The sequence below is a fragment of the Onychostoma macrolepis genome, chromosome 12 (genome assembly GCF_012432095.1).
Source record: "Onychostoma macrolepis isolate SWU-2019 chromosome 12, ASM1243209v1, whole genome shotgun sequence".
NCBI classification, from domain to species: Eukaryota; Metazoa; Chordata; class Actinopteri; order Cypriniformes; family Cyprinidae; genus Onychostoma; species Onychostoma macrolepis.
Window position 1 is genome coordinate 29,326,041 of NC_081166.1, and position 19,089 is coordinate 29,345,129.

At 34.7% G+C, this 19,089-nt stretch overlaps 1 protein-coding gene across 5 annotated transcripts in view; it reads left to right on the forward strand.

The window, feature by feature from the left end:
• The window catches only part of LOC131550578 (zinc transporter ZIP11-like), a 148,438-nt gene that overhangs the window by 54,118 nt on the left and 75,231 nt on the right, over positions 1 to 19,089 (forward strand). The window lies entirely within an intron of this gene.

Consider the following 19,089-nt stretch of genomic DNA (forward strand, 5'->3'; position numbering starts at 1 on the left):
TTATATTTTTATTTAAACAAATTGAATTTAAATTTACAGGTTGATCCTTAAAGGGATTAATTTTAATTGTTAAATTTAGTCTAATGCATTTCATATATCAATATGAATTGCAGTTCAGTTTGCTTTCATAATTTGGTGTAGTCTTATTAAAACGTGATATTCAAGTCAAGTGGTATTTATAAAGCGCTTTTCACATTGCACATCAAAGCAGATTTACAGAAATTCATGATTTTAATTTATAATATCTTTATAATGTCAATGCATTAAGTAGATTAGAGCAGTACAAAAATATATTGTACATCATATTGATGATGTACACAACCAAGCGTTTTTCATTTTGTGATTAAACAAATCAAGCGGTTGAGATTCAGTGAAGAAATCTAGAGCTTAATTGTATCCAATGACAACTGATCTGTTTATGAAAAGTGGTCTATATATGGCTGAAAAATAAAAATAATAAAAAGAAAACAGATGGTGAAAAGGAGGTCAATGACAATTGATTTTTTTACATGTAAATGTAGAGAAAAAAAAAAGTTTTTATTTATGCATCACATTTTTTTAACTTTATTTTAAAGCATAAATTATAACTGAAGTGAATGTTTCAAAGACTCAGTAAAAGCCATAAATATTTGGACAATATTTGACAAAATCCTCACACGAGATCTAATGTCTTTAGACTGAAGCTGAGAGAGAGATTGAGCCTCTTCCAACACATTTCCACGGTTTGTTCTGCAGATGCTGTTTTGTGCTGTATTTACATACGAGTTGGGATTTCTGATGTCAAACAGCCCACAGTCATCAGTTTCTGTGTCAGACGTGACAGAAACGCTTTGATTTGAATTGTTTTACATTAATTCATTTGGATGGGCCTTAGAGGCATCGACATGACAAATGTTTGATAACTTCTGATGTATAGCTGTAAGACTGACTTCCCCAGTGCAGCACATTCAGTATTATGCTCTTTTTATTCCTTTTTTTTTCTGCACAAATTTCTGCTAGTTTTGGTATATCTCTTCTCAATGAAATGACATGAGAAACTCAGTTTTAAGATCAGTCATTGATCTTGTGTTCACTCCCACCTGTCCTCTGATGTGTTCATGGCTCACGGTGGGAGGACAGATAACAGCAGCTCTGTGTGTGCTGGAGAGGGAAATGCAGTCCTTCTTGACTGTTTGAACATGACTAAAATCATATCAAATCTGTTTTAGCACACTGCAGTCCTCTCTGTGCTTGTTTCAATGTCTCTATGCTGAGACATGTATGTCTTAGTGTGATGTACTGTACCTTCTCTGAAGAACTTTGACCTGCTGTTATACAATTTGCTTGTCCAAAATAGCATTTATTTTATTTTAGTTTTTATCAATACTGGTCTATATTGGATATACTGTATGTTTAATTTGGCTATTAGCAGCTCTACAGAAGACTGTACTGTTATTATTTAGCTCTGTGCAATTTTGTTTTCAGGAATTTCAGCTAGAAAACAGGTTATGTATTTAAAAAAAAAAAAAAAAAGTGGTCATTTTTGTTTTTGTATGGTTACATGAATTTAAATATTTGAGGTATATTTAAATAAATTAAATTTGTTATTCATTAAATTCTAAATGTGAATTCTGATTTTAACTTTGAAAGTGGTAAGAACATATTAGTGCTTTTTGTTTTTGTTTTGTTTTTAGTCTTTATATTAGTGTTTTAAAAAAACATATTGGATGCATATTGGCCAATATTGAATATTTAAATGTATATATTTATTAACCCTATTTTTACATTTAAATCACCTTTAAATGTAAACTACTAACATCTTTAAAAACCCTGATAATTTAATAACTGTTAAATAAAATCTTTAGCAAATCACAAAATAATATCTGTTTTCATGCAGTGAATAATGTTGTGATGCCAAAATGCACTTCTAGCTTAGTTTTTTTTAATGTGTCTTTTTAATTTGTGACAATATAGTATTTAATTAATATCTGCTTGTTATTGGCTATCAACCATAAGATGAAAAAACTTACTGTGTTTGGTATATGTCAGAATTTTAATATCAGTGCATTCCTAGTAAAAGCAGTAATTTTGTTCTGAACCCATAAGACTTTCTTTTTTATGTGCAACACAATGAAGAATGTCTTCTAAAACTTTTCTGGATAATGAAAGTGAATAGGGACTGGGTCATGCTCTCAGCTGACAAAACAATATCATAAAAGTACTCCATGCACTTTGTGCATTGTATTTCAAGTCCTCCAAGAAAAGTCATATAATGGCTATGTGTGACAAGTAAACTGAAATTGGACTCATTATTCACTGACAATTTTTAAGAATTAATTGTTTTGGTGGCAAACGGCTCCAGATTTGTAGTCTATTTGAAGAAAGATTAAACTAAATCCTGAGAGAATTATTATTTTTTGATTGCACTGCCCCTTTAAACAGTCTTTAACAGTGACGTATTTGAATAAATTGTTGCGTTTAGAAGTGAAATGTCGTGTGGTGGTAACTGCGTGTGCATTTGCATATCTTCAAAACTCTGTTCTGTCGCCACAGCGGCGAGACCCTCATAAATCCTCATTCACACGGGGCTAAAAATAGCTGCAGGAAAGTGGGGGAAATTGCTGGTTTTCTGGACAGATTTGCCGTGAGCGTTTGTTAGGGATCTTGCTGCATTGATTGAGCATTGACACGCGTGCTGGACTGTCGTTAGACGGCTGGGATGTGTGCAGATGTCCTGTGGTTATGTAAGCCGGTGCCAGACCTCCAACTGGCTCACACTGGCACGAGGCAGCTTCACTCCAGACGTGGTTTGTTTTCCTGATGCTCATATTTAAGGGGGACTCGAGAGAGTCTGTCCTGCGGTGAATAATAAAACGCTCCGCTCCTTCATCACTCCCTGATTTCACATCATATGGAACAGGTTGAAGTGACCATGTGGCTTATTCTGGACAAGGACCAGAGCGAAAACAAGCCATTTCAATGAGCAGAGTTTGCATTTGTTTATATGACGGCGTGGTGAGGTCGGAAATGAATGCCGGCTTGGTGCAAATCTTGCATATCTGAAAAGAAACACACAGACAGTACATATATTTGGGTCAAAGACAAGATGTGCCATTAATTTTACAGAATTAATTTGATATATACAGACAGTATATTAAATGCAGTTGTCTGTTATTTTAATAATGTTTGTGAAAATAAAATGTCAAAATAGTATGGGTAAAAAAATGTTCCATTGTCATTCAGGGTCACACACACACACACACACACACACACACACACACACACATTTACATTTTACATACATTTTAATAACTACAGTTTCTGACCTGTATTTGCATGTATATATTCATATTCATATAATTTTTATATATATACACACACACACACACACACACACACACATATATATATATATACACATACACACACACACACACACACACACACACACACATACATATATATATATACACACACACACACACACACACATATATATACACACACACACACACACACATACATATACATATACATATATAAAACATTATATATATATTTGTCTTGAATATATAAATGCATGTCTGTGTATTTATATATGCATAATAAATATACACAGTACACAGATGTTATGTAAACAAACTTTTATTTTGGATGCGATTTATCACAATTAATTAATGACAGCACTAATATATATAAATAAATCAGCGTAGCTGTTGGGCTTGATTCGTTGCAAATCTTGTACTTGTTATTATTATTTATTTATTTATTTGTTTGTTTGTTTGTTCTTTATTTGATGACCATAGTTAGCATTTTTTTATGACTCTGTGGTATGAATTGTGACTAAAAATAAAATTCCCTCAAATCCAAGATATGGGGACCAAAAAAAAAAAAATCCCTACATATATTATGGCTGTTGTGATTTAAAGTTAAATGTGAAAATGAATGAAAAGTCATGATGTTTCATGTCTAACAAGCACCATCCCTTAATATTATCTTCATCTTTTATTTTTACTTTTGGGAAATGACTCACTCTGATTTTTCACATTTCTACTGTACATTTTTACTCCTTTCCTCTTTTTTGTGTGCGGTACACATCAGTCGATCGGTAGGCATGCTGTCTGAGATTAATTACAGCGTGGCTGTTGGTCTCTGAGGATGTTTGCTGTGTGTTTGACTGGTCGGTTGTTATGCTGTTTTCTTCTCTAGTGCACACAGGCTTATTGGAGCTCTATTTCATGCCGTTGGTCGCCTGGGGTCAGAGGTCAAGCTAATCACAAACGTCATTGGCTACGGCTCGTTTAACTGCATTCATGTGTGTGTTGAGCTCCATCATGCATCAGTGATATGCAGCATTAGCCGTAGGTCTACTTGACCCAGTCTCAACCCGTTTATTTGACACAATAAGTTCAGAGCTCAGAAGGGTCGGACACCTCATCAGATGGACATGCTTGAGTAAAGCTCATCTGCTGTCCCCTGCAGCACCAATCCTCTCCTTTTAGTTTCAGCTTTCACTGCACTAGAATTGCAAAACAGGGTCACATGTTAAAGGACAGAATTGCATAAAGAAAAAACAAACATACATGCATACATACACACACACACACACACACGCTTGTTTTTGTGAAAAGTGGGGACATCCCATAGGCGTAATGGTTTTTATACTGTACTTACTGTATGTGCTATTGTCCTACACCAACCCTACACCTAAACCTACCCCTTACAGGAGACTGTCTGCATTTCAACTTTCCCCCCCAAAAAAACTCAATCTGTATGATTTATAAGCGTTTTGAAAAGTGGGGACATGGGTCAATGTCCTGAAAAGTCACCTTCACCTTGTAATACGTGTCATACCTTTGTCATTATACACATCTATGTCCTGACTTTTCACAAAAACTCGCGCACACACACACACACACACGTCTGGTTTGCTATCCTTGTGGGGACTCTCCATAGGCGTAATGCTTTTTCTGCTATACAGACCGTATATTCTATTGCCCTACACCTAAACCTACCCCTTACAGGAAAAGATTTTCAAAGAACTTCATTCTGTGTGATTTATTAGCTTGTTTACTCGTGGGGACCTCAATTTAGGACACGAGTCCCCATGAGTCTGTGTGTATTCAGGTTTAAGTCCCCACCTGAATAGAAAAACAGGTACACACACACACACACACACACACACACACACATATACATACATTTTATGTATGCCTTCTCATACAGACTTCCTCGACAGAAGGTTTCAGAATTGGAAGTTGGCATTTAACTGCCTTGCATTCCAAATCTTCAATACTTATCTTGCTGGATCTGTCCGCTGCTTTTGACACGGTTAACCACCAGATCCTCCTGTCAACCCTATTGGCGAAGGGCATCTCAGGAACCACACTCCAATGATTTGACTCTTACCTCACAGATAGGTCCTTCAAGGTATCTTGGAGAGATGAGATTTCCAAGTCGCAACATCTAGCTACTGGGGTGCCTCAGGGCTCAGTTCTTGGACCACTTCTTTTCTGTCTATATGGCATCACTAGGTTCTGTCATTCAGAAACATGGCTTTTCATGTCACTGCTATGCTCTCATTCCATCCTGATGATCCAACTTTAGCTGCTTGCATCTCAGCTTGCCTAACAGACATTTCTTGCTGGATGAAGGACCATCACCTTCAACTCAACCTTGCCAAGACAGAACTGGTTTTGCTTCCATCAAACCCATTGTTTCATCACAATTTCACCATCCAGTTAGGCTCATCAACCATAACTCCTTCATAAACAGCCAGAAACCTTGGAGTTATGATTGATTGATTGATTGATCAGCTCACTTTCTCAGACCACATTGCTAAAACAACCTGCAGATTTGCTTTATTCAACATCAAGAAGCTCAGGCCCTTTCTTTCGGACATGCTTCACAACTCCTTGTTCAAGCTCTGTTGCAATGCTCTTTTGGCAGGTCTTCCAGCCAGTTCTATCAAACCTTTACAATTAATCCAGAACGCGGCAGCAAGATTAATATTTAATGAGCCGAAAAGAACGCACGTCACACCTCTGTATATCAATTTGCACTGGCTACCAATAGCTGCTCGCATAAAATTCAAGGCATTAATGTTTGCCTACAAAACCACCAATGGCTCTGCACCCCTTTACCTAAATTCATTACTTCAGACCTATGTGCCTCTAGAAGCTTGCGTTCTGCAAGTGAACATCGCTTTATTGTTCATCCCAAAGAGGCACTAAATCACTTTCACGGACTTCTACATAAAATGTTCCTCCTGGTGGAATGACCTGCACAATTCAATCTGAGCAGCCGAGTCCTTAGCCATCTTCAAGAATCAGCTAAAAACACATCTCTTCCATCTTTATTTGACCCTCTAACTCTAGCACTCTCTATTCTAATTATATTCTTTAAGAAAAAAAACATGCCCCTTTTAGACTTGCACTCTATTCATTTACTAACTGCTTGTTTTCTTAAAAACAAACAAAAAAACTAACACTAGCTTCTCTAATCTTTTTGTATTCTATCTATTTGTTTTCTTTTTATTTATTATATAATAAAAAAAAACCTTACTGCATTAAGCTAACTGAGACTTGTTATAGCACTTTCATATCGTTGCTCTTTTGTTGGTTTTGATCGCTTCTGTTGTCCTCATTTTAAGTCGCTTTGGATAAAAGCATTTGCTAAATGACGCTATATATGTAAATATATATAATGTATATAATACTGTATATGTAAATGTATATAATAAATGCATATATATATATATATGTATATCATTTTAATATTTTATATTATAAAATGTATATACTACTAAATATAATTAGATTAGATTACTAATTTCAATTATTATAATTTATTTTGAATCTAAAATTTTAAAATCTAAATAAGGTAATATAGGATATTTTATATTGTATTAATTAATTAATAATAATAATAATAAGAATTAATTAATTAATTAATACAATATAAAATATCCTATATTACATTTTATATAAATATACCACACACATAATATATAGTTATAATCTAATTAATTATAATATATAATTTCATTCATCTGTATTTTAATCATTTTCTAATGAAACAAATTTTACATTTTCATTTTTTTTTTTTAGATATTTTATTTAAAGCTGCAGTCCGTAACTTTTTTTGGGTTAAAAATGATCTGAAATCAATATTTGAGCAGGTAAATAACCAGCCAGTGTTCAAAACTATCACCTTACTTTAACCCAATTCACAACGGTTATCTCATGATAATTTTTTCTAATTTGAGTGTTACGGGTAGGTTTTCGCGGGAAATTCGCACATGCTGCTGCATCATTACGTCACGTCTGTAAACATAAAGTTGTCCCGGCTAGTAGGCTATCGCATGTGAGGATCCTGCAGGTGATGGCGGATCGTTTATAGCCTTTTCTCACCGCAGCTAGAATAATTAAATGTATCATTTTGATGGCAGATTGTAATCCAGAAAGGATTATGTGTTTATGAAACATGTGAATGAAATTAAATTACATTCCAGTTTTAAATGTGCTTCTGATTACAGATCACACCTGGGATTGTATTTTAAAGACAACCAGTTCGAAGGGAGCATAGTTTGCTTTTTGGGTTAAAAGAATTTCTTAATATGAAATTCAAATGGCATGACAATTAGATATTAGACTGTACAGAAATTGAAATCTACACGCTAATACACACTATACTCGTTGTCAGGCAATGCTGATGTTGTTAATATTAATAATTTGAGAATAAAGTATAACAATAATAATCATTTGCACGGTTAGATGTGATGTGAGCTAACCGTTCATTAGATTTAATTACCATTGGTAGCGCGTTATATGGTAATGCTTTTTTCCTCAGTTGGTCAGAACAAACACGGCAGACTTGTTACATGTTCAGATAGCAATATACGGCGAAAATTCTTATTTGGGTCACACATTCCAAGACGTAGGCTAGAATCTGTGATTCCTAAGTACAGTATCCACACCGGTGCGGTGACTGACAGACTGACACACATACTCCTCAAAACATTAGATTCATCCGCGCTGGAGCCGCGCCGGAGCACAACCCCACGCACGGAAGATAATTCTGCACAGAGCTGCAATTCCAGGTTTTCAAAAAGAGGCAAAACTTACAGACTGCAGCTTTAATTAACTGCATTACCACATTCTATATATTGATAGAAGTGGACAAAAGAGCTTGATGTAGCAGCAGTGAAAATGATTGGATCCTGTTTGTTTAGTTCTCAGGTGCATATATTTACATAATTGCCAGGAAACTGTTTGAATCAGTGTTCCTGTGGGGCTTGATCTGGTGCAAATCCCGTAATTGTCTCTCTTTATTATTATTTTTGTCTTTTGATCGGTTGCTCAATAATATTGCGGTGAGCAGAGCCTCTGCCAGGACCCTCGGCCAGCGCTTTTCAAGCAGCTGTTGTACAGACAGATGATTCACAAAGCAGTGCTGGCCTTGCTGAATATATTACCATGAAAATGGCACAATAGACGCAGGTAAACAGCAGAAAACAGTGCGTCACGAAGCTGATTGAACGGTTGCTTCTGTGCTGTTTAATACCTGGTGTTTAATACCATTGGCTTTGTGGCCGCGTTTCCTCTTTTTCTTTTTGAAGGTTTTGAACAAGACGTCCATCTGAACTCAGGTGCTCTCGCTCGCTCTCTCTCTCTCATACTGTAACTCTAAATGACCCCGCTTTCCACCTCTCTATTGCAAACTGATAGCATGTACTTTGTGTAGAGGAGTCTGTCAGAGAAGTTTTCTCCAGTGACACAGATTCCTCTTGAGATGTGGTTGGTTTTTGAAGCACTTTGGCAGGCGCTGCTTTGATTTGTACACTTATGACCGTCTTAATATGGAAAGGTCAGACAGAAAAAGCATCTAGGTTTATGGGAATTGCACATATTTCAGCTATATTTAACATGTCGTCCTATATAGCAGTGTAAGATGAGGAACGATGCCCCTTTTGACCTTTAATTTTCCTTTAGATGTGACTACATCTCATCTCAGCACATGCATTCGACACTTTTATTAGTCTTGACCTTTTATCTGAAAGGTTTAGAGGTTATCTAATGTATTGTTAGACTTTTATAATAACAGATGATTTATTTAAAATAATTATTCATGTTTAATTTAATTTAACTTAAAGTTGTTTTTATTTTGAAGTGAAAAGTTCAAGAAAGATAATAATCAATTTAATAAATCAATTTCTTGTTTAATAAGTATTAAATAATACTAGTTAGTTTAATAAATTCAAATTCATTACATTTTTATCTAATAATTCCATTCATTACATTTAAACATATAATTCAACATAACTTATGTTAATTGAGTGGAGTTATTCAATCTGACTTCATAGTTTATTATGGTGAGTAAGTAATAAATAAATAAAAATAAATAGGCTATCAGAATTAGGCTAATTGAGTGAAATCCTTTAATATAAATTGACAGTTTTTTGATATTACGATATCTTTTCAATTAAAAATTTAGGCCTGTATATTCTGTGATTACTGGATTTATTTGACATTATTTAATTAAATTGTCAAAATTCATACATTTGCATTGCATCTTTTTAAAATAAATAGATAAATAAATTTACATAGAATATTTGATATATTATTTGACACAATTAAAAAAGACTAAATAAATAATGTGATAAAAAATGATAAGATGTATTTTTATTTCTGAACCCAGTTCCCTATGCCCATGTTTTACAATTTTTTTATAATAACAAAATTATTAAATGCTTCCATTTTGTTCTCTTTAATATATTAGATGATGCATCGTTACTTTGCACATGCACTCTAAATATATGACGATTTAACCGGGAATGCAAACTACTATTTAAAAGATCATCTTCCTCCATATTCCTCTATATTTCGGACAGCGATGAATTAATTCTCCTGAGTGATGAAAACAAATTTTGTTTACATGATGGTATATTTTCATTCACAGACGGCTGAAAGTGCATTTGCTGTTTTGTTTTTGCACACTTCACTGGCTTCACTATCAACAGTCTGGGAAAATGAATAATGCTAGGGTTGGAAGAGGAGGTGTCTAATTATGCAGATTGTCAATATGAAAGGCCTTTTCATGTCGTGAATCAATGATCCGCTTTTTCAAAACTGCAGTCAGCGTGTCTAGCTCTGTTATCATGAAAAGAAGAGGTTGTATCATTCATTTAATTCCATTTCTCCTCAGTGGCTTTCAATTCCAGTGAGTTTGTGACAGAAGAGCCTGTTTTACTGGGTCAGGGTTAGAGAGAAAACATGTTCTCTCCACAGGTGGTGGAGCGAGAGAGCGAGAACTTGAAGCGGTGGTCATGGTGGTCCTAATCATCAATGGATGCATCTGTTCATCTGCGTGTTTCATGTGTCATTCCCGGTTGTGTGGATTAGAGGAATGATATCTGGGTCATATGTCTCTCTGGTCACCAAAATCCATTAGAAGTCCTTCCAAATCTGAGAAATGTGTATCTTGAGTCATTTGGGGCTGCAGAGGTCGAACTCAAAAATAGACGCTGAAATAGATTTCTGAGGTGGAGAGGAGTCTTGGAAATGAGAACAGATGGATGGCATGTTCAATTTGAGATTGGAAATGTGATGTGGCGAGATTGAGATTGGTTGGTCTTGAAAGAGAAGATGGGTAGGAGGTTAATATCAGGCTCGTGGATGAGAGATCTTGAAGCTCTGACGTACTGCATGTCCTCTGAACGTTCTCCTCCTGCTCTCGTGTTGTTGGATGATTTCTTAGGTGTTCTGTCTAGCTTAGGACTCCATTATGGTGTCAAAATGACTTCAATTGAGCTTTTATTGTGCAACTCATTGCTCATCCATTTGGCTGAATCTCTGAGAAGAACCTTATTTTTGATTTTGGTGTGACATTTGAGCTATTTTGGGAAGATTGACCCATAGATGCAATGACATCCAAAGATCAAATTGAAAATCTAGGATTGAAAATCTAATTTAAACCTGCAAATAAAATAAAATGTTTTTGGATTTATTTGTTTTGTATCATTGATTTTAGTTTTTGATATGAAATGTGTGCTATTTTGTGGAGATTCACCCATCAATGCAATGCCGTCCAAAGGTGGAACTGAAATTCTGAGATTCAAAATCTAATTAAAAACTGAAGAGAAAAAAAATGTTTGGATTAGTTTAAGAAAGTAAAAAATGTGAAATTCACCCCAATTTAACCCCAAAATTCTAAGATTATGCTGGATAATAACATGATCATGTGTCAAATTGTTATTCCAATAATTTTTGAGTGAAATTCAACTCAACCTAATTTAAACCTTGAAAAAAGTTTTTGGTTTTAGTTTAAGAAATTAACATGACATTCACTTCAGTTTAAAGCCAAAATGGCATTTGGATTCTCAGATATACTGTCAAATCATGATGGTGATTTTCATGATCACCAGACAGATTGTTATGCTTATAAAGCAATTATTAATTAAAAATTCAATAAATTGGAATTAGAAAGAAACATGAGAAATAAAAAAAAAAAAAAAACGCATTTTCACTCAGGTGTATGGTAGCACCTTTACCTTTTATCTGTGGCTGATAGTGTCTGAGCACCGGTAATGATCCATAACAATGTGAAATCCATCTCAATTTTGCTGGATCTCTCTCTTTGAAGCTCTCATAAGTCACACGCAAATCTGAGCTCATATTCCTGTGCACATCTGTCAGTGTTCAGGAGCCCAGCTGTGGACTCTTAATAATCAAGCAGATCTCATTATGCACTGATAATGAATGAGGCGTTGAGCTGATTGGTGCAGGACATCATGATGAGCACTTATTTCCATTATAGGCCAGTCTGGATGCACAGTGGATGGAAGTGCATGAAGTGTTTCTGTAAACAGATGGCCGTTGTTCCTTAAAAGGCATAAAACATCACTAGTTTCATGCTCTCAAGTGTATCTTCTGACTCTTTTCTTATCTTTTCTTCAGCAGATCAGCAGGAGCTTGTGAAATCCCAGTACACACACACACACACACACACACACACACACACATATTGCTGCTGTGCTCTTTCAATCATTGACAGTGTTCTCTAGTCACCCAGCGCTCTCTAAGCTTGCTTTCTTCACACCACAGTGAGAATATATTTTCAAGTGATGTGGTCTCTTTACTTTGGGGAAAAAATAAAAAAATTAAAGTTTTTCCAGCAACCATCTCAAAACAAAAAAAGCAAAAAAGAAACTATCAGTCTATCAGTCAACACTGTTGTTTCTTTAAATACTTAATTTTTTCCCCCTCTGAAATCATTGATATTCTTTCATTGGTTGCTCCAAAAGTAAAGTATGTAATTTGCAAGCAATCTGAATATGAACTGAATTTCAGTTCATATCAGGCTGTGATTCATCCATAGGTGAGAGACCACAATTATACCTGTTATATTCAAACCAACAGAACACTGGTGAGTAAAATTGCTTTTATACAATAGTTAGAAAGTTAATATTGAGTGTATTATCAGGGTTCCCACGGGTCCTTGAAATCCTTGAAAGTTTGTGAATCTGATTAAAAATTTTCAAGGCCCTGGAAAGTTTTTGAAAATAAACAAACATAGATACAGGTCCTTGAATATTCCATATTATTCCCTCCGGTCCGCTAATGTGTTATTTCGCCAAAACTTTGCGCATACTAGCTTGCTTGATTTATTTTGCACATTTATGTGTTACGTTAAGTGTTTCCTATGTGAGGTACTTTGTGTTGTTTGTTGCCATGACGTTCACACGCACACGAAACTACTAAGACGGTACCTCAACGTTTCACAGACACCGTGAAACATCGCAAAAATAGGCTGAAACGTGATGACTGGAAAATGCAAGTTTCAAGATATTTGGCTCACCAAAGGAGATTACAAAGAACGGCTTGCCAGAGATCCAAAGGATGTAATGTTGAATTGCTTTGCTTGTTAAGATAATGTAAAGCCATGAGGCAAGAAAAACTTAAAAGCGTATTCATATATCTTAAAACCTCTGGTTACATGAGCCTATGCTCTTTTCAATAAAATCCATGCAAAAGTTAATATCAGATCATTTTAGAATACAGTATAGTATGTACCAAATATTATTCAATTTTATGCAAAACAGAAATATGACAAATATCAGATTTCTGTCATATGGCCAAAAATAAATGCAAAAAAAAAAAAAAAATTGCTTTTTTGCATGGTTGTGTTTGACACATGAAAACTGTAACAATGTATCTTACAAGGTGACGCGATGTAACCTTTGCGCTCACTTGAAATGTGTCCCCACATTAAGTCCTTGAATTTGAGGGTATTGGACCTGGAAAGTCCTTGAAAGGTCCTTGAATTTGAAGATAAACAAGGTGTGGGAACCCTGATTATATTCTAGACACAATATTGATTCCGGTTGAATAAAATTATTCAACAAATAAAATGAACAAGAAAACAAATTAATCAATGACTCAGACATAAAGACAAACCTGTTTCGTTTCTGAATGAATCAGTGTTTTTCAACAAATCAGTTGAGTGAATGATTCAATGACTCGCTCATTGACAGCCATTTGTTGCCACCTACTGGTGTAAAAATGTAACTATTGACAGTTTGAGTGAATGATTCAATGTTTTACTCATAAGGAGTCACTTGTTTTGTTCCTGAACAAATAAATGTTTTGAATAAATAATTTGAGTGATTGTCCTACTAACTTGCTCATAAAGCCAGTCAGTTGTTCTCTTCCTGAATGAATCAGTGTTTTTGAACAAGTTGGTTGAATGAACGATTCAATGACTCCGTTATAATGATCAACTTGTTTTGTACCCAAATGAATCAGTGTTTTTGAACAGATTATCTGAGTGAATGATTCAATGACTCATTCATAAGAAGTCGCTTGTTTATTAACTAATAGCTCACTCATAAAGACAGAAACTTGTTTTGCTCCTGAATGAATTAGTGAATAGTGATTCAGTGACTCACTCACTGACAGCCATTTGTCGCCACCTATTGGCATGACAATGTAACTTGAGCATGCTATTGCTTTTTAACCAATATCCAAAATGATTTTAGTGGATGTATGAGGTCAGTCCTCCTCGAGTTGTTAATCACATTAACTATGAACATGATCCAATAATATGTGTCAACCACAAATCATAGTAATTCTTTTATGGGCCATTGAGTGCATGTTAGACTATGTTTACAAAGTATATAAAACTCGATTATTTCAAAAGATCAATGAAAATGTATTTTTACATGATACGATGCCTTAAAGAATGATTGTATCTTGTACTGCAAAGAGCTCAGCAGCAGCATGTGTGTTAATTGTCCCGCTGGGAGCTGCTGTGTGTCATCTGGTGCATAGAGCGCTGATAAGAGTGGTCAGTGATCATATATCACCCGTGTGTCCTTCCTCCATAAATCCTGCTAACGGCTTGCTCATTTGGATTGATTGCGTACGTCAGCGCTCGTAACTTACCCACAAACAAAAGACAGAGGATGACAAACATGATGCATTTCTTGCACGCTGACACATGCACAGACGCACCGCCTGTGATGAAACTGAGCACTCATTCTGTTCCTAAGAGAAGCACGCGTGTTCCTCTACAATACTTGACATTTGTCTTTACGCTTGCATGCATGAATATCAGTCAATACCATATTGAGCTTATATTTACATTAGTCGAGGAAAATGCGATATGTTTGGGAAACAGGGGAAAGGACACTGCTTGAACGTGTTATTTCAACGATAAAGAATCTTGTTTGATTTTGTTTGAGAACATGGTGTGTATTTCATTTGACAATGCAATGGTAATGTCATAAACGCTCTGAGATTGTGAGGACATTAGATAAGAGTAATAAATTGCAGGTATAAAATCAGAATCTTATGTCTCACATGCGTATGCAAAGTTAACAGGGTTTTGTAGATCTCAGACCACGATTTGACGATTTAAACACCCTCTGCAATCAGAATTGTTATTTATGTGCTCGTATACACTATGCTCAGAAGCTTGGAATAATTACGTTTTTATTATGCTAACCATGGCAGCATATAGTTACTAAAAAATACAGTTAAAAACATAAATATTTTTACTATTCAAAACAGTGTTTTTCTATCTGAATATCTGTTAAAATGTAATTTATTTCTGTGATCAAAGCTGAATTATTTTCAGCATCATTACGCCAGTCTTCAGTGTCACATGATCCTTCAGAAATCATTCTAATATGCTGATTTGCTGCCTTTTTATTATTATTATTATTATTGGTGCTCAGTTATTAATAAATGTTATTTTTCCCTTTTTTTTTTTTTTTACTGATGACTTTTGAACGATTTTGTCTGAATAAAAGTATTAATTTCTTATTTAAAAAAAGAAAAAAATCATTACCCGAAGTTTTTAATGGTAGTATATTCTGGGCATTTTGCACCAGCTAAACAACTGCCGTGATGTATTTGTGGAATTAAATAAACTTAAAACACAATCACACTCTTGTGTTTCTCTTGCTCAGGTGCTTTATGTGTTCATGCATAGACTGATATCATATCTATAGTAAAAACAGTATAGTGGTCCCCCGTCTCGCTCCTTTGCCTTAGTGCCCTTCATCTGTGTGTGTGTTTGTTTGGAGGGTCTGAGCAGATGAGATTGCCTCGATCTCTGAAGTGGAAGAGGTTAATAGCTTGCACATTGGTACTTCTCTAAGACACACACGTCGATGTTTACAATCACGTTTCATCTGGAATAAGGAGCAGTGACATTCTGCTGGAGGTCACACACTTTCTTCTCTACTGAGACTATGTGAAGTGTTTCTTAGGTTTTCTTTGCATATCAAAGTATTTAATTGAAAAAATGACACTTCACCATCAACCTCTGATTATAACTAATGCTCCTTGGCTGATATAACTTTAAATACAGATGCTTCTGATCTCATCTGTTGAATTGATGTATGAACATTTGAAGCATTTGCTTCTGAATTATTGCACAAATATTCGTCCCACGAGCCAAAAGCTCACAGATGATCTGCACTGAGGCGACTGATTATATGTTTGATTGATGATGCATGATTGCACTGCATATATTTTTCTACGTCAGTCAGAGGAATGCTTGCATATTTTGAACTTTAAACTTTGTGAAAGTCGTGAATTAGTTTTTTTGGCCCTGCACACTGAATGTCCTGGTGTGTTTGGATTATAGTGATTATTCTGTGTAAAGCTCTTCAGTGCTCGTGTTTAATGCAGAACTTTGCTTTTAGTGAATTTCTGATATTTTTCACCTGTGGTTGTGACTGGCATTTCCTTCATAATACATTTTAAAGATGAAACGCTTTTTAGTTTAGTTGATGGAAACTATTTCCCGGATTGCCTGAAAGAGCTGTTACTGACTTCTTTGGTGAATGCAAGATGACGTGAGCATCTTCAGGCCAAAGGAGCATCTAAAGTGATGGTTACTGTTGTGAATCTGTCCTGAAGTCTCAATTTATTCATTCATTGAAGTGAATGCGGCTTATATTTATAATAAATATAAGACTGCATGTGAATATTATCTTTGTATCTGAGGTTGTTGACAGATCAAGGAAAAGCATACAGATAATTGAGATAATGGAAATGCAGGAGAAATATAAAAGTAATAATAAAAAAATGTGTGTATGATTATTTTGAATATATTCAAAATTTGAATACACACACACACACACACACACACACACACACAGCGCCATTCAAAAGTTTGGGATCAATAAGATTTGTAATGTTTTTTTTAAAGGAGTTTTTTATGCTCATCAAGACTGCATTTATTTGATCAAAAATACAGGGAAAAGATGTAATTTTGTGAAATATATTATTGCAATTTAAAATAAGTTTTCTATTTTAATATAGCTACTTTAAAATATAATTTATTCCTGTAAAGCAAAGCTGCAATTTTCAGCATCATTACTCCAGTCTTCAGTGTCACACAATCTCGATTACTACATTAAATAATGTATTTCAGTAAATGAAATATGATTGCTTTAATTAATAAATTATCATTATTTATTTATTAAAAACAAATGAATAAATAAATTTAATAATTAAGTAAAGTTAACGGTATTTATTTGTTCATATGAGTGTGTATGAACATCAAACAATACCACAATAAATATATTTAATTTAATTTAAACTAATTTATTTCAATAAATGAATTATGGTTACTTAAGGGAATGAACGAACGAATGAATGAATTAATCAGTCAATCAGTACGTACACATTATTTGACTGGCAAAGCATAATAGAAATCTTTTCAATTGTATCCCCTGATTTAGTGCCAGAACTGTTTAAAATCCACGCACACACAGTAATGTTGTACAGTATGTATGCAGATCAAAACAATATTAAAATAAATGACTTAATTTATTTCAATAAATTACAGTTACTAAAGTAAAGAAATAAAATGTAACTATTTGTTTGATTGTTCTTGCTGGTTTAAGCTTGTCTTCCATTCTTGCCAAGCTGCTGTCCGACCCGTGATAAAGTGTCTAAAACCGCACTAAATCCAGCCTGAGGTCAGCCTGACCAGGTCTGAGAGAGCAGCTGTCCAAGAAAAACAGCCTGCTTTTTTGATGCTTTTAGGTGATTTTAACTCTTAGCCATGAAGAGCAAACATTCAGTGAAACAGCGCCTCCCTCGACTCTAATGGAAGATAAAAGTGTGCCGTTTGACGCTCGTAACCGCTTTTGCTCTTTCTGCTCTCCACATGCATCTGACTGAACAGAAGATGATGTTATTATGCCTGTTTGCTTTGAGGTAAATTTGACTTGGAGTAGTATTGTTCAAGATTCAGCGAAGTCACATACACTGTAAAATAATAATAAAAAGTTGAGCAAACTTAAAAATAAGGCAACCAGCTTCAGCAGATTTTTGTTTTCTCAACTTATTTTTTTTTTTACTTTTTGTTGTATAAACTTAAAACAACAAGTTGAGAAAACTCAACTCAAAAATCTGCCGAAGCTGGTTGCCTTAAACTTTTTAAGTTTGCTCAACTCAATTTTAATTAAAAATTTTTTTTTTTTTTTTACAGTGCTGTAAAAAATCAAAAGTTGAGAGAACTTAAACATTTAAGGCAACCAACTTTGGCAGATTTTTGAGTTTTCTCAACTTGTTGTTTTAAGTTTATACAACAAAAAGTTGAGAGAACTCAAAAATCTGCTGTAGCTGGTTGCCTTATTTTTAAGTTTGCTCAACTTTTTTTTTTACAGTGTAAAGTTCAGCGGCGATATCAGTTTAATGTTTGCAGAGTAGAATCATGCATCATTTGTGTCACTAAGATCATCCTCAATCATCTGTACAGTGATGAGTAATTATACAATTCATTAGATTTTCATATTCAAAGGTTTGTTGTGGATGAACTCCGTAAACACGTATTAGCCTGTCACCCATTATTCAGCTGAATTTTAGTTTTGTAGTGGATTTTAGCCTGTGGTAATGTGACTTCTTAATGTCACATCTCTCTCTCTCTGTTTACTTATTCAGAGCGAATGCAACAGCCCGAGGAACTTTATTAATGGCAGCTTTGAAATGGATGCGTGCAATTTCACCGTGCTTGTGTTTTCAAAAGCGAATATTTTTTTAAAGGAAGAGAAATATGTGTTGATATCAGTGACTGAAGCCCGTTGGCATTTGGTTTGTGTAGGTAGATATTTTCTTGGGTGACGTCTAGAGCAGTCGTGTCAGACTACGTCTTTAATAATGTTTATAAATGACAAACACGAGCTGCAATGCTTTTAAAGGCTTTCACTGTGTGTGTGATGCAGCAGATTTGAGCTTTATTAAAGATGAGATCTCACTGAATAACATTCATGTAAGTGCAGCCACTCAGTTGATGGTTTTCTGTTATTAAATGGCTCTCTGGAATACTTGATTCTGATTGGTCAGATTCAACAATTCAATTCAAGTTTATTTATATAGCGCTTTTCACGATGCAAATTGACGATGCATAAAAAATTAAAGCTTATTAGCAGCGGTGACTATCTCAAGTTGATGTCCATATGGCAGAAATGTATGGTAAAAATCAAGCAGTTAGTTAATGTCATGTAAAAAAGAAAGAGTACAGTCAAATATTTTTGAATAATTACCCAGATTTTTGAGACTCTTCTGATTAATCAACCTATGTTGCATG